Source organism: Populus alba, chromosome 15, assembly GCF_005239225.2.
Source record: "Populus alba chromosome 15, ASM523922v2, whole genome shotgun sequence".
Taxonomy (NCBI): Eukaryota; Viridiplantae; Streptophyta; class Magnoliopsida; order Malpighiales; family Salicaceae; genus Populus; species Populus alba.
This window is the reverse complement of record NC_133298.1, coordinates 9,328,558-9,344,856: the sequence shown is the minus strand read 5'-3', so window position 1 is coordinate 9,344,856 and position 16,299 is coordinate 9,328,558. Positions and strand designations below refer to the sequence as shown.

Here is a 16,299-nt window from a genome sequence, read left to right as displayed (position 1 = left end):
TAATGTATTTATGGTCATGGTGTTTTACTGAAGGCTTTTTTTTTTTTTAATTTTTATAATATATATCTTCTATGAATCATTCCACCCGTTTACTTATTGCTAACTACATTTATTATTATTATTTTTTATACAATTATATGTAAGGGATTTTGGCAATCAATCTATTGTTTTAAGACAATAATTCAATGAAAAAAAAATTCAAATCCGATCTTTGATTTTGAACGCATAAAAAGGGGGAAAAAAATATTTATAAAGGTTTTCAACACATAAGTACGATTAGGGTTCTTAGGAGGTGACAATGGTTGTCGTATCAAATAAATATTTAGCTCGTGAGAGACGGTTACATGAAAAGAGAGAACAACGTACAGGCATTCTACTATTCTATTTACCCTTTGCATCCTTTTCTTTCTATAAATAGAGGCTACTGGTGGTCTATTATAGGTCATCCCTTCACTTTTCTCCCTCCATCTCGCTCGCTCTCTCTCTCTCTCACCTCCTCTAAGCCATTATACACCTTTCCTTTTAAAGAAACTTTCTTTTTATTATTATTATCATCATACTATCTTCTAATCAAATATTTTCTTTTCATCTGCTCAGCAAGGAAAAAAAAAACACAGAGAAAAGAAAACCAGATTCTTTTCATAAATTTTTTTAAAAAGTTGAAAAACCAATAGAATTGGGACTTGGGGGAGAAGGAGGCACTGTTGATGTTGTTGACAGAAGATAGAGAGCACAGATGATGATATGCAATGGACTCTGCATCCCACTCCTTTGTGCTCTCTATGCTTCTGTCATCACTTTCAGCCCCGACCCCCCCCCCCTCCTCTATTTCTTTGCTCAATCTTCCATGATTTTGCTTTGTTTCAATCTATATGTCATTAATGTTTTCTTTAGTTTGCAAGCGCAGGGAAAGTAGCATTTCAGATAACGGAAAGGGGGGGTCTTGATATTCGAAGTGATTTCTCAGTATGTATAAGGATCATATGTGTTCCCTGGCTGTATTTAACCAAAATAGCCAGCTACCAGTGATTGATAGACCGTATAAGAGGTATTGTTCTTTTCATTTCTGTGTCTCTCTCTTTTTTCATTTTTTTTTTCATGTATCATATTAGCTCTTCAAAAAGAATAAACTAATGTTTTGATTTAAATTCCCAAAGTTTAATTGATTGCAAACTTCTTAAACTGTCACACTAAAAGGGATTAGCTAGCTAGTTGGGACAAGTGCACTCAGCCTCCTTTCTGCTCCTACATGTTTTTTTGAATAGAACTAAAGTGATGATTCCTATCCTAAATTACGGGCATATGCTCAGCAGGTACCAAGTACATGCTTTGTGAGAGAAGGGCCATCCAAATTATTGGCGCTTTAATTCTTGGAATATTATGGTGTGTTTTTCCGTGAAGGAGTGTGTAAAGCTGAGCAAATGATATTAGTTCCAGCCACAAAACAGGACGAATTGGGCTGAAGTTTTCGAGGTGATCAGTTTAGTATGATGGTTTTGATCGTTATCAGTACAAAAGTTCCTCAAATTTCTTTTCTTGCCTTAAAAGGTTGAGCCTGGATCACGAATCTGATCATATAGTACTTATTATATCTGATACGCTCAGATCTGTTAAATTCTATTTACCAGAGGTTCTTATCTTTAAGTATTAAATAGCCTAAAACATGATTTAAGCAGTCCATAATAAGATCATTTTATGTGTGATCCTTTTGGATTTGCATTTTTCTTGACAAGGGCCTATGAAGGATCATCATCTTCGACTTTCATGTGTGCTTGTATAATTCAATAATTTATCTACATCGATTCAATAATTCGATTCATCAAGTCTTGTGCGGATCAAGTGTACTACTAGATTCATTATGTATATAGTTGACTAGTTGCAGACCTTCCACTTGATTTTTCTTCTTTTGGCAGTCAGATTTACTGATGCAAAGATGCCAATCCTCCATTTTTTTTTTTCTCCAAGCAAAAAACTAATGGTTACAAGTTCTCATGTTTATGCTCTTTAGAATCCCACCAGATGATTATAGAAGAAGAAGAAGAAGAAGAAGAAGAAGAATCGAGGGGAAAGATCAGAGAGCAGTTGTATGTCTCATGTTTGCTTGTTTCTTCCAGACGATAAGCTTTTTTTAAGATTATTGATTATAAACTGGTTGCAAAACCAAAATTGAAAAGAAAAAGAAAACGATTTTGTTATATTTGTGTGTCTGTATGCTTTTTTGAATCAAAATATGGTTAAAGGTGTGTTTATATATATAATAAGAATGGACATATATCTTATACTATAGTTCAATTTAAAGGTAAATTATAATAATAATTACAGCAGATATAATCATAATTCAAGAGCATACAAAAGCTATTATAATAGCCCACAAATAAAATATATATTATTAAAATCTAAGATTATTTTGTCATTAAATAACAATGGTTCATATTTCACTCATGGAGAAGTCATGTATAGCTTATTTAATTTTAATGTGAAATATTGAAAATTGCACTAAGCATACTGTACTCGTATTCTTATGAGACCATTTTCTTGATTAAATGGTGATGTGTATTATTCAATTTTTGAGTAAAAAGAGAAGAAAAATACTCTTATGTCATGTGTTTTTTTTTTTCTTTTTCTCCCCAAGGTTTTGCATTTATCAAAATGGTTGATAAGTGGATATATTTCTTACATTATCACGATTCGACTTCTAAAAATGTTTGTAGGACAATAAATTATGAAAAACGCATCGGCTTAAATGCAGATAGTTACACAATGGGCTTAGTCTTAGAAGATTTTCCGAGAACTCCTCTGTTATTTGAACAAAAAATAGTGTCATTTGTTCTTTGTTTTGATGTAATGATTACATTAATTTTTATTTTTTTATATTAATGTGGGTATCCGGGTCAGCTTACTCGCACTTTAACTAATCCTACGGGTCCTAAGTTAATAACCATGTAAGCTTACAGTGGCTCTAAAATTTGTAAGATTAGAATTAGTGATATCTGGATAGCAAATTTAAAATCTAATCAGTTGAACTACACCTCTCAGGATTATAATACTTACATTAATTCTTTGAAGTAATGAGTGTCAAATCATAAAAGCATACTGAAGTTTATAAGGTATAATATACTACATATTGTGTAACTTTCTATTGTTAATAAAATTATAATAATAATAATTGTTCATATTTCATTATTTTTAACTTAAATATAACAATTAAGTTTCGGTTTTCACTACATATTTCATCACAATTTTTTTTTTAAAAGTAAAAATGAAATATTCAAAATGACGGTTGAACTAGGGTTATCTATCTAATTCAATTTGTCTTCCCTTACAAAGAAAGAAAGCAACTAACATAACAACGATAACATCCATACATATACATATGTGTCAATTAAGAATATCTTATACAATTATAATCATTACCTAAGCTTATATATTCATATTAGACATGGTTTAAAGTTATTATTTAATTAATTTTGGTCCAATTAATTTTTGCATTACTTCTCAAATTCTAATAAAAAATCATTTCCAGTGAGATTTTAAAATTAATTTTATGTTAACTTTCTAGCCCATCTTTTTAAATAAAAACCCTTTAAACCTAAAATTTACACATATTCATCATCATCTTTTGTTTAAATTTAATTTTATTAGAAAAAAAAAACAAGAATAATATGGTTTAAACTCATGATTGTTTGGTCATTAAAACTCTAATATCATATATAAAAAATCAAATCTAAAATTAAATTATTTTGTGAGACTCCAATAATGATTTTATTATTAATTATTTAATATATTTATTAAAAAAGAAATTAAAATATGATTTTCAACTTAAAAAAAAAAAAAAAAGAGAATATTGAACATTTTGCATGTATTTATATGAATATTTGTCTAATAAAAAGGACAGGATGAGAATTTGACACTATATTGTCAAATATATTATTTGTTTTTTTGGTCCTTAATATTGTCATCCATGAAAAGAGAGAAAAAAACAACAGAAAAAAAGGCAGTCATTTTTATCTTCGCAAGGAAATAACACCAAAGGGGAAAGATTCACAAGACCCTATCCTCAGCCAATCCCAAGGCGGCCCACTACTGACAGAGTATCTAAATTATTTTTTCCACTCTAAAAGGTTGCTGCTGAGAGACGATTAGAGGAAAGAACAAATGATGTGCCCACCAATACCGTATCACTTTGTACTGTTGGGTCCATGTCTATCATTACTTGGTTAGGAATCAAAGAAGTAGCATCAGCCATTAAACGTCTGAGAAAATATCTTCAACCCCTTTGGGCACCCAAGAACAGAGCATTTTTTTTAAGAAAAAAAGAAGTTATATATGTAAGAGATTAATTTTTATTGCAGTGGCCAAGCACGAACTGTTTATACGCACAAGTTGCAGAATTGTTTGGCGTTCAACATGTAAATCTAAGAGAATAGAATAATCACAGTAATATAGTAGCAGAAGGCCTAATGGTACTTTTAGGGTGAGCATCGCATATTGGAGTGTTTAGGGGAGCTCAGCTGGAGCATGGAGATTATTTCATTCATCTGTAACATGTCGAAGAAACTCTTATTTACTTTTGAATCGGGAGCCAAATTATACCATAATTTATCTAAAATTAGAGAGATAATGCAGATTCAAGATCAAGTTAGATAATTATTGAATGAATTTGCATAAAAATTAAATCTAAGAATATAATTAGATTTTAATAGGCCAATTTGACTTAATCATGGGTCAAATTAAAGTTAAATTATGTTTAAGAATTAATTTGGGTCCAATTAAAGAATTTAATTAGGCACAAAGACTTAATTATACTTTAGATGGGTCAAATTAATTTTATTAAAGGCTTAATTGGTGAAAAATTAAGTTTGGATACTCAAATTGAGCTTAATTGAGAATATTAAAATTTTAGGAGATCAAATTTAATTGTTACCAAGTTAATTAATTCAAATTAAGGGTAAAATTGTAAGAAAATCAAAGTTTTGGGGTCAATTAAGGGCTAAATTGAAGAAATTCGTAGCCAATGACCAATTTGAAAAAGGTGTTCAACTCTAGGGACCCAATTGGCTGAAATCAGGGATGAAATTGAAGAGATTTAAAGTTTAATGGTCAATTAAAGGCTAAATTGAAGAAATCTGAAATCATAGACCAAAATGAAAAAGGCACTGAAATCCGGGGTTAACATTGAAGTTCAACAATGACAAAATTATGTAAAATTGAAAGTTTAAGGTCAATTAGGGGTGCAATCGAAAGACATTAGAAGATGGAGGATCAAATTGAACTTTAGCCAAAACCCTATAATGGCGTCGTTTTGAATAGTAAAAAAAAAAGACTAGACGACATGTCGTCTAGTTACTGTTCATCTTCTTTTTTAGAAAAGCAGCTCAAGTGGCCTCCTTTCCAAGATATTTAATGCTTAATTTCTCCTTCAAATTTGATAAAATTTATATGCAAACGATTACCTGACATCTAACTAGACCCTAGTTTGGTATGATTGACACAACAACGGTTGTGGCACTGTCCTAAAGTGACCAACCCAACTAGCCCTTTTCCTGCAACAAATTTAACAGCATATGATAGTCATTTTGAACCAACAATTGAGATCTTTCCATGTCGAATCAAGGGTCAAGATTTGACATCATTAAAGATAAAATGTCCCTCTTCCACCTCCTATAAATAGAGGTGGATTTCATGGCTTGAGGGAGCAGAAAATCAAGTCTAAAGTTGATAAAAAATCAACCTCCCACCCTAATTTTGTTTCCACCGCGATCTTCTCTCTCTTCCCTCTCTCCCGACCCTAATCATCATCTACCAACACTTTCACCACTAGCTTGTCCATTACCACCTCCACTATAAGCAGCCAGCTGACCACCTCATATAAGGAGCATCCATCGCAAAGCTCTCTATCCTCTATAAGTTTTTTCTTCTTCTCCTTCAACAACTAATGCTACTCACCATCCTCTTCACCAGCACCACCACCCCCCCTGCACTCCAGACCAATGATGCCAGTTGCACCACCCCCTATGCCATGTAAACTTCTTATTTTCCCCCCTACAAGTTCGTTCCATCTCATTTTGCATGCAAGGACTGGATTATAATTAACATGGTCGCTAGGTTGGGCCAGCGACCACGTGGGGCGTGGGCTGGACCCATTCCAACCTAGCAAGATGGCTGGGCCGGGTCTAGCCCACCAAGAAAAAAAAAGAAGGGTCTGTTAGGCTGGACCTGTTTCGACCCATCCTGGATGGCTAGGTCGGGTCCAACCCAATTTATATTTATTAATATAATATTATATATATTAAAAAAAAGTGAAATTTTCCAAAAAAAATTCCAAGGGTTATTTTAAAAAATTTGTGATTTTCTCACATGTTTGTCTAATGATTTTGCATAATATCGAGATGTATATTTACATTATAAGTTATTGATCCGATATTAAAAGACCTGGTTTTCTCCCAAACGTTTCTAAAAATATTCAAAAATTAAAAAAAAAAAAATTTGTTTTCATGTATATGACCAAATCTTAAAAGTTTTCCAAGCATGTTTACATAAAAAAAAAAAATTTGTATTTTTCTCATATTTTAAAATGCAAATAAAAAAAATATCATAATTAGTTCATGATTATCCATTAGCATTCGACCAAAATATCAAAAACCTTTCACCAATCATTTTGTTTATTTTATATTAGGATTTAGATGTAAACTTTAATATTTAATGGTGTAAAACTACATAGTAGAGAATACATTTTGGTATTAAAGATACAAAGAAATAAATGTGAACTTAAAATTTAGCCCTTAAAAAGGTTAGAATTCATCCCAATAAAGTAGAGATTTCTTTAAAAAGAGAGATCTACCTTGAACCTTAAACGAGACCAAAGAATTATAAACTTGACCTAGAAAAACAATCAAACAATAATGCAGCTTATCTTAGGTAAGGTGTACTAGGGGTGATGTGTTTTTTCCTTGCACAACCAGTCTCTTACCTGAACTCTTGCAGACTATAAATTTTCTAGTAACCAAAATATTAGATAATAATTATGAATCTTAATTATATGTTTAAACCCAAAAACCTTTCATTTCCCACCACCACCTCTCTGGAGGCTTTTAAGTACGCGCTTCACCCCACTTCATTAATCTGGATGAGGAATATTGTACTGGGTTGGCAAGTGATGGCCATTGTAGACATGACTCCTTACCACTATCTTATTTGAGCATGGCTTTAGGGTCAAATCCAAAGCGAATTTCTACTTGGAAGCCTGTGATTTTTAAATTTCGGAGTAGACTTTCACTTTGGAAGGGTAAATTGTTGAGCATGGTTGGACGCTTATGTCTGATAAAAAGTGTCATGAAGTCCCTTCCACTATATTTCAGCCTATATTTCTAATGCCGAAAGGAGTATGGAGGGTGCTAACATCTATTCAGAGGAGGTTTCTATGGGTTGGTATGGCTAAACAAAGGAAGACTTGTAAACTTCTGTGGCAGATTGTTACCAAGGAGAAAGTTAGAGGAAGATTAGGAATCGATTCCTTGTTGGCTGAGAAAAGGTCAATGTTGTACAAGTGATTTTGGCATATGAGTGTTCCTAGAAATGACAAATGGAAAGATTTGATTTGCAAAACATATCAACTGGACTTTCAGAATGGGATTCGAATTTTTAAAAAGTAGCGGTTATCTAGTGTGTGGCAGGGAATCATGTCCATAGTACAATCTAATCATCCAGCATTTGTGGCTCTGCAAAGCAGCTGTAGTTATGATGTTGGAGACAGAACTTCCAACACAATATTTGGGCGATAAATGGATAGGGAATTCAATCCTCGAAGAGTTACATCTAAGATTGTATGTGCAGTCTTTATCACCTAATGCAACAGTTGCAGCAATGGGAAAATGGTCTGAAGGTGGCTGGAGCTGGGAGAGTTGCACGAGCGAAGAACTCTTAGAAGCTTTGAAATTCAACAGGTCACTTCCTTGTTAGATTTATTGAATTCCATTCAACTGTGTCAGACCAAAAAGGATGCATGTCAAGGTATGGAATCTCACTAAAGATGGAGCCCTCACTGTTAAATCTTGCCATCTTTTGCTAGATCGTATATACTGCAGTGGATCAGTCAAACCTTTTCAGTGCAATGTTTGGATCAAGATTGGTCCTCCTAAGATTCAGTGTTTCATATGGTTAGCAGTGCAAGAAGGAATTTGTACAGGTTCTTTTCTATTAAAACACCAAGTGTTGACAGCAGCTCAAGCACTTTGTCCATTATGTAGTTCTGCAATTGAAACAACAGATCATATGTTGATTCATTGTTCCTTTGTCTGGCGTTTATGGTGCAAAATAAAGTATTTTCACTGCCACAAATACAAAACAGAAATATAGACAATTTTTTCATTGGTATATTATGGTGAAATTTACCGACTAAATTTTGCATTGCTAAATTCATTGGTAAACACCGACAAGAATATTTGATGGTATATACCGAGAAAATCACAATGAAAAACGAAGGAATAAAAAAAAAAAAAGACATAGTACGATAACATGTAAGTTTTACATATGACAATACCGATGGAATTAACCTGACAGTAAAATTCATCCAAGTAAATATCAATGGAAGTTTTCTGTCGGTATATAACGGTGACATTACGAAGGGTATTATAATGAGATTCAGTAAGGCAAATCATATGCTAACATGATATTTCTACCGACAGAATTGGCGACAACATTACCATCAAAATAATTTTGTCAATCAGTCCATCGATAATATTTAATTAATGACCTAGTGCTCGACCCTCCTTTCCCTCTCCCCCATTTCTACTTCTTCCTTGTGCATTTTTTTTACAACAAACAGCCACCCCCCTCCCCCCTAATCTCAACACAATTCAACCTCCCACAATAAATTCAGCTACCACAACATTCGATTTTTTAACATTCGTCTTCTAATTTAAATTTTATTGAGGATTCTCCACCTTAAGTAAGCAAATCTATTTTTTTTATTTGAACACAACTTTAAAATGTTAATTTTTTTTGCATATTTTTATAATATATGTATTTTGTTTGGGTCTTTACTTGTTTTATAGATTTTGTAAAATTGTATTTGTTTGTAAATTGATAAAACTTATGTATATTTTTTTACTTGAGTGTTTTGTGATGAAATAAATAATGACTTATTTAACCAGTCTATTTTATATTTTGTTAATTTTATTACTGAGTTGTAATTTTTGGTAAATGCGTACAAATTTGAATTTATGTGGATAATTGATAATGAATTAAGAGAATTATTAAAATAGATTGAATAAACTTGAGCTAAACCAATATTTTTACAAATTTATTTAATTAACATAGTTAATTAATATATGTTGTCATCATTATTTTATATAGGTTTGATACAAGTAATGGATGATCGTTCATGAATGTATCAAAATTCACCTCAAGGGTTGCGGAGGATGGATTATTATAATGGGGTTTAAGGTTTTATTAATTATATAATATTTAATCCAAGAAATATTAGAGGAGGTAGTATTAGATGTTCATGCAAGAGGTGTAAAAATAAAAAGTTTTTCGATCCACATGTTTTAACGATGCATCTTCTACAAAAAAAGTTTCATTGAGAAATATTTATGTTGGTATGCATACGAAGAACCATATGTTCCTCACGATACCATGGTAGAAAGAATAGTTAGGTCAACTTTCAGTATAGCAACATGCATGGAGTTGTAGATGACAATAGTAATCCTTATAGAAATATGGTTATGGATGTGATGAGAATGAATCAAGGTCATGTCAATCAATGTCCAATCATAGATGAAACACCTAATGCAGACGCTGCTAGGTTTTTTTAACTTTTAAAAGACTTTAACAAACCATTATGGGATGGTTGCATAAATCATAGTAAATTATTGATCATTGCACTAGTGTTCACCATCAAGTCGAATCATGGGTTGAGTGAGATCAGTTATACATAATTATCGAATGGACAAAAAGCATTTTACCTAAAGAAAATAGGCTGAAAGAGAACTTTTATCATGTTAAATCCACGATGAAACCCCTCTTTCTAGGATACTAGAAAATTAACATGTGTCTAAACTTTTACAAGTTGTACTACCTTGAAAATGCAGAGCTGATAAAGTGCAGAACATGTGGGTATTCTCGTTATAAACCCAAAAGTAGCAAAGGAATACCTCTTGTCGCATATAGAAAACTTAGATACTTTCCAATCACACCTAGACTAAGAAAGTTATTCATGTCACCAAAGACTATTAAGCTCATGACATGACACCAATCATATAATGAGTTGGATAGAGTGATGGTGCACCTTTTCGATGGTGAAGCATGAAAACACTTTAACAATGTTCACCATTAGTTTTCAGTGGAATCAAGGAATGTGTATCTTGGGTTATGTACAAACAGATTCAATCAGTTCGGGTCATTTGTTGCTCCTTATTCTTGTTGGTTGGTTATACTCATGGTTTACAACTTATCACTAGAAATGTGTATAAGGCCGAAGTTTATATTTTTAACTACGATCATACCTGATCCTAATAGTCCGATTTGGAATATCAAAGTTTATCTTCGACAGTTGATTGACAAGTTGACACAATTATGGTCATAGCTTTGACTTATGATGTATCGAGAGAAAAAATAGATGAAGGCAACTTTAATGTGGACTATCAATGATTTTCCAGCATATGAAATGGTTTCTTGTTGGAGCATGCATGGAAAACTAGTATGTTCATATTGTATGAAAAATAACAAGGCATTCATGCTAACAAACGATGGTAAAACATCTTTTTTTTTATTGCCACTGGTTGTTCTTGCTAGTGTGTCACAAGTACATAAATGACTTTTTTATTGGCAGAGTTTAAAAGAATATTGCACCGCCACTTTTTATAGGTGAAGAATTGTACAACGTGGTGTCAGAGTATGGTGATATTATGTTTGGTTTTCAATTTGATAAGCAGAAGTTTTCTAGTTTTGGTTTGACCCATAATTGGTAAAGCGAAGTATTTTCTAGAAGCTTCCTTATTAGAAGACCAATCTCCTCCGCCATAACATTAATATCATGCACATAAAAAATAAAAATAAAAAAACATTTTTAAGAACATTTTCAACATGATTATGGATGTGAAAGGGAAAACAATGGACAACATCAAGGCTAGAATGGATATAGTTTTGTTTTGTCACTATAAAAATATGGAGTTGGTTTATATTGGGTCACATGTTGAAAAGCCCAAAGCTAGCTTTGTCTTAGATAAGAATGCTCAGTTACTTGTTTACCAATTACTTAAGAGTTTGTGTTTTCATGATGGACATATCTTAAACATATCAAGGTTGGTTAATTTGGAGGATTATAGATTGTATGGAATAAAGTGTCATGATTGTCACACGTGTTTATGAAAACACTTATTTCATTAGCTTATCGAGATTTATTGCTAAAAGGTATATAGGATACACTCATGGAGATCCGCCATTTCTTTAGAGATATATGCTCTAACAAGCTGCAGACACAACACATGGAGAGGCTTGAAACCAATATCATCTAGACAATATGCATACTTGAGATGATATTTCCTCCATTTTTTTTTTACTCGATTGAGCACCTACTCATACATTTATCATTTTAGGCAAAAGTTGGAGGCCAATCCAATATAGATGGATATATCCATTCGAGAAGTTAGAAATTACACATACAATTTAATTAAAATTTTATTGTCTTTTTTTTCATAATTCAAAACATTCATTTAATTTCATGTAGGTACTTGTTCAACCTTAAAATAAAATTTAAAAACAAGGCGCATGTTAAGGCTTCGATATGTGAAACCTATATTGTTGAACAGATCTCAACATTTATCTCGTATTATTTCAAGCCTCAATTAAGAACAAGAATTAACCGCATTAACTTAGAAGCATACTACTTAAACTCTGTTATTAATAAACAATTTATCTCTTATAATATCATAAACTAATACATTGTTGAATACCTTGTAGACAACATCATCAATATGTATGTCCTAAAACTCACAATTGACTAAATTTAAAATCTTTCGATTACAAGAGGAGCAATTTTCCATATGGTTCAAAATACATGAAAGTACTGTTTAATTATTATTATATATCGAGATAATTAATTTCATTACACATTTCTCATTAACTATTCATGGTTGTACTTCTTCATATACCAGGTTTATAAATTGGAAGGGAATGTTAATCTTACTTTGTTTTTACTAAGTCTGGATCCTGAAAGAAAGGTGAAGTGCTATAACGAGTATTTTATCAATGGATATGTGTTTCATATATAAGAATATGGGCAAGGCATCATAGCAATATAGTATTTTTATTCAAATTCTATTTATATAACACCACTGATAGAGGAATTAGAATAGATACCCATCATGGTTTGGTGGAAATTAATTTAAAGGCTAGACTCCGCAATGTCGATGATGTCCTTGTTTTCACCAAGCAATGTTAGCAAGTTTATTACACATACACTCCTTCCATTAGAAGGGATCGTTCAATAATTGATTGGTTATCCATATTGAAAACCAAACTCAGGGGTCGTGTCATTGTTGTTCAAGATGGGAACAAGGAATCAAATATGGGAGATGATGTCTTTCAACTTGGTGAATTAGTTGATCCATATCAAGTTGCTTCGTCGATTGACTTAGAAGAATATTCAAATTTTCATGTTGCCAAGAATATTTTTATTGATGTTGACGCTAAGGAGTTGAATGTTGTTTTTAGCTCCAACAAACATGTATAAGTCAATAAAGATGATGATAAGAATGGAATAGTCATAGAAGATTGCGATGAAGATGACAATGAGTCAATTGATGTAGAAGAAAACAATTCTAATTAATTTGCAAAAAACAAAAGTGTAATGCCATAAATTATAATGTAATATTTATGGATGAAATTTACTTCAATGTAATGACAATGATGTTAATTTATTATTGAATTACAAATAAATATTTATTGTATTATTATGATGTGAACTGATGTTATTGTATTATACGTGCAACTATCAATTTAAGTATTTGTAGGATAAATAGATAGGGAATAGAGATACAATTTAAGTATAAAGGATTAATCCATCCAAGTAATTCCTCATGGGGAGCTCCAGTATTATTTGTGAAGAAGAAAGATGGGACCCTTAGTCTCTGTATTGATTACAGACAATTAAATAGAGTGATAGTAAAAATATAAATATCCACCCCCACGGATAGATGATTTGTTTGATCAACTTAAGGGAGCCAAGGTGTTTTTGAAGATAAATCTTAGATCCGAGTATTATCAATTAAGAATAAAAGAACAAGATGTGGTAAAGACTGTATTTAGGACTCGGTGCGGACATTATGAGTTTCTAGTAATGCCATTTGGGTTAGCTAATGCACTGGTAATGTTTATGGACTTAATGAACAGGGTTTTTTGACTTTATATGGATAAGTTTGTGGTAGTATTCATAGATGACATTTTGGTCTATTCCAATTCATATTTGGAACATGAACACCATTTGAGACAAGTGTTATCAACCTTAAGGGAGCATCAATTGTATGCCAAAGTAAGTATGAGTTTTGGTTGAAAGAAGTAGTTTTTCTAGGACATGTTCTATTGGCTCAAGGAATATTAGTAGATCCTAGAAAGGTAGAAGTAGTGTTGAAATGGGAGAGGCCTATGAATGTGACTGAGATTCATATTTTTCTTAGATTGGCAGGATATTACAGAAGATTCATTAAAGGGTTCTCCACTATAGTTATCCCAATGACTCAATTGACATGGAAGGAGACAAAATGGGAATGGACCGATGAGTGTGAACAAAGTTTCCAGGAGCTAAAAAAGAGACTAACAACCACACATGTGTTAACCCTTCCATGTGGGACTGAAGGATTTGTAGTTTACAGTGATGCTTCAGGGAAAGGATTGGGTTGTGTTTTAATGCAGCACGGTAAAGTGATTGTCTATGCCTCAAGACAATTGAAAACTCATGAGATTCATTATCTGGTGCATGATTTAGAATTGACAGCTCTTGTATTTGCTCTCAGAGTATGGAGGCATTTTTTGTATGGATCTCGAGTTCAAATATTTACCGATCATAAGAGTTTGAAGTATTTAATGACGCAAAAGGAATTGAATATGCAGCAAAGACGTTGGATGGAGTTAATTAAGGATTATGATTGTGTGATAGAATATCCGAGGAAAGCAAATGTGGTTACAGATGCCTTTAGCTGCAAAAATAAGATGATAGATGTTGTTTTAGATGACAATAATGAAAGAGAATTGCTTGAGTTGAGGAAGATAAATGCTAAGGTAGAAATTGGACCTAGAGGTTCTTTAATTGCCAATTACGAGTAAGGTCGATACTCGAAGATAACGTATTAGAAGCACAACAAAATGATGACAGAGTCGGCAAAATAAAGGACAATGTGAAGTTAGGAGTTGGGACTTCCTTCCAAATCCTAGAGGATGGAATGATAGCATTTGAAAAACAAATGTATTTACCTGATGATGAAACATTAAAAAGAGAAGTGTTGCAAGAAGCACATGAGTCTAGATTTGCAACTCATCCTAGGAGTACTAAAACGTATCTAGATTTAAAAGAATGTTACTGGTGGCCGAATATGAAGAAAGATGTAGCTGAATATGTGGCTAAGTGTGGTATATGTCAGCAAGTAAAGGTGGAGCACCAAAAGCCTACAAGGCCTTTACAGCCATTATTGATACCTCAATGGAAGTGGGAAGACATTTCTATGGACTTTGTATCAGGTCTGCCTAAAGGGAAAAGAGGCAATAATGCTATTTAGGTCATAATGGATAGATTGACCAAGTCTACTCTTTTCTTGCCTATGAGAAAGACAGATTCGATTGATAAACTGGCATAATTACATGTAAATAAAGTAATAAGATTGCATGGAGTGCTAGAGTCTATAGTATCAGATCGGGATCCTAGATTTACATCTCGATTGTGGCTAAACATACAACGAGCTTTAGGGATAAGATTGAGTTTAAGTACAACATTTCACCCTTAAACTGATGGGCAGACATAAAGAACAATTCAAACCCTGGAAGATTTGTTGAGGGCTTGCATATTAGAATTGGGGGGTAATTGGGAGGATCATCTATCATTGGTAAAGTTTACGTATAATAATAGCTACCAGGCAACTATAAGGATGGCACCGTATGAAGCCTTGTATGGAAGAAAATGTTGAACACCATTATGTTGGGAAGAGGTAGGGGATAGGAAGTTAAATGGACCTGAGATGGTTCAAATCACCACGGAAAAAGTGAAAATCATAAAAGACAGAATGAAAACGGGTTAAGATAGACAAAAGAGCTATGCAGATGTTCGAAGAAGACCTCTTGAGTTTAATGTGGGTGATCGAGTATACTTGAAGGTTGCTCCCTGGAAACACATGTTAAGATTCGGAATGAAAAGGAAATTGGCCCCAAGGTATATTGGTCCCTATGAAGTCCTCGAAAGAATTGGATCGGTGACTTACATATTGGCCTTGCCCTCACATTTGAATAAGATCCATGATGTATTCAATGTTTCGATGTTAAGAAAGGCTGAAGTAGATCCATCTCAAGTCCTGCCACAAGTTCCTTTGGAGATTGCAGAAGACCTGACTCTAGAAGTGAAACCAGTGAAGGTGTTGGATTATAGTGAAAAAGAATTGAGGAATAAAAAAATTCATATGATTAAGGGGTTATGGAGAAGTTCGCAAATCAAAAAAGTAACGTGGGAAAGAGAGTCTGAAATGAGAAGGAAGTATCCTGAGTTATTCATAAATACTGGTAAGAATCTAATTTCGAGGATGAAATTTATATAAGGTGGGGAGGATGTAAAACCCCGGATAATATTATTGATATTAATAAAAGTCAGGATTATGAAAAATGAGGAAAAGTGATAAATTAAATTATAAGAATGATAATATATTTGAGAATCGGAATTAAAATGTTTTGTTCAAGTGTTAACATATATAAATAAATAAATAAACATGAAAATGTGAATAAAATTTTTTTAGAAGTGAATTTCATGAAACTAAAAGTACCAACGATTAAGTTGGTGAAATTCAATATAACCTGGGCAAGATTTTGTATAAAAGGGTATCAGAATTCAGGAAATTTTACCCAAAATCTTAAAAGTTACTGTTGTGGGATATAGAAGGCATTTAAAAAAAAAAAGGTGAAGAAATAATGTGGGCTAAAATGTGTGCATGGAAGAAAAAAATTTAGGGACATGGATGGTATTTTTAAAAAAGTTAATTGTGTGTGTATATATATATATATATTTGTGTTTGTGTCTGTGTCTGTGTCTGTGTCTGTGTGTGT

General features: G+C 32.6%; 1 long non-coding RNA gene across 1 annotated transcript; it reads left to right on the top strand.

Moving 5' to 3' along the window:
• The first annotated feature begins 459 nt into the window (after positions 1-459).
• Positions 460-1,637, top strand: LOC118037351 (uncharacterized). The gene is made up of 2 exons (XR_004685590.2): positions 460-1,048; positions 1,314-1,637. It is a non-coding gene; the product is annotated as an uncharacterized lncRNA (long non-coding RNA).
• The last annotated feature ends 14,662 nt before the right edge of the window (positions 1,638-16,299 follow it).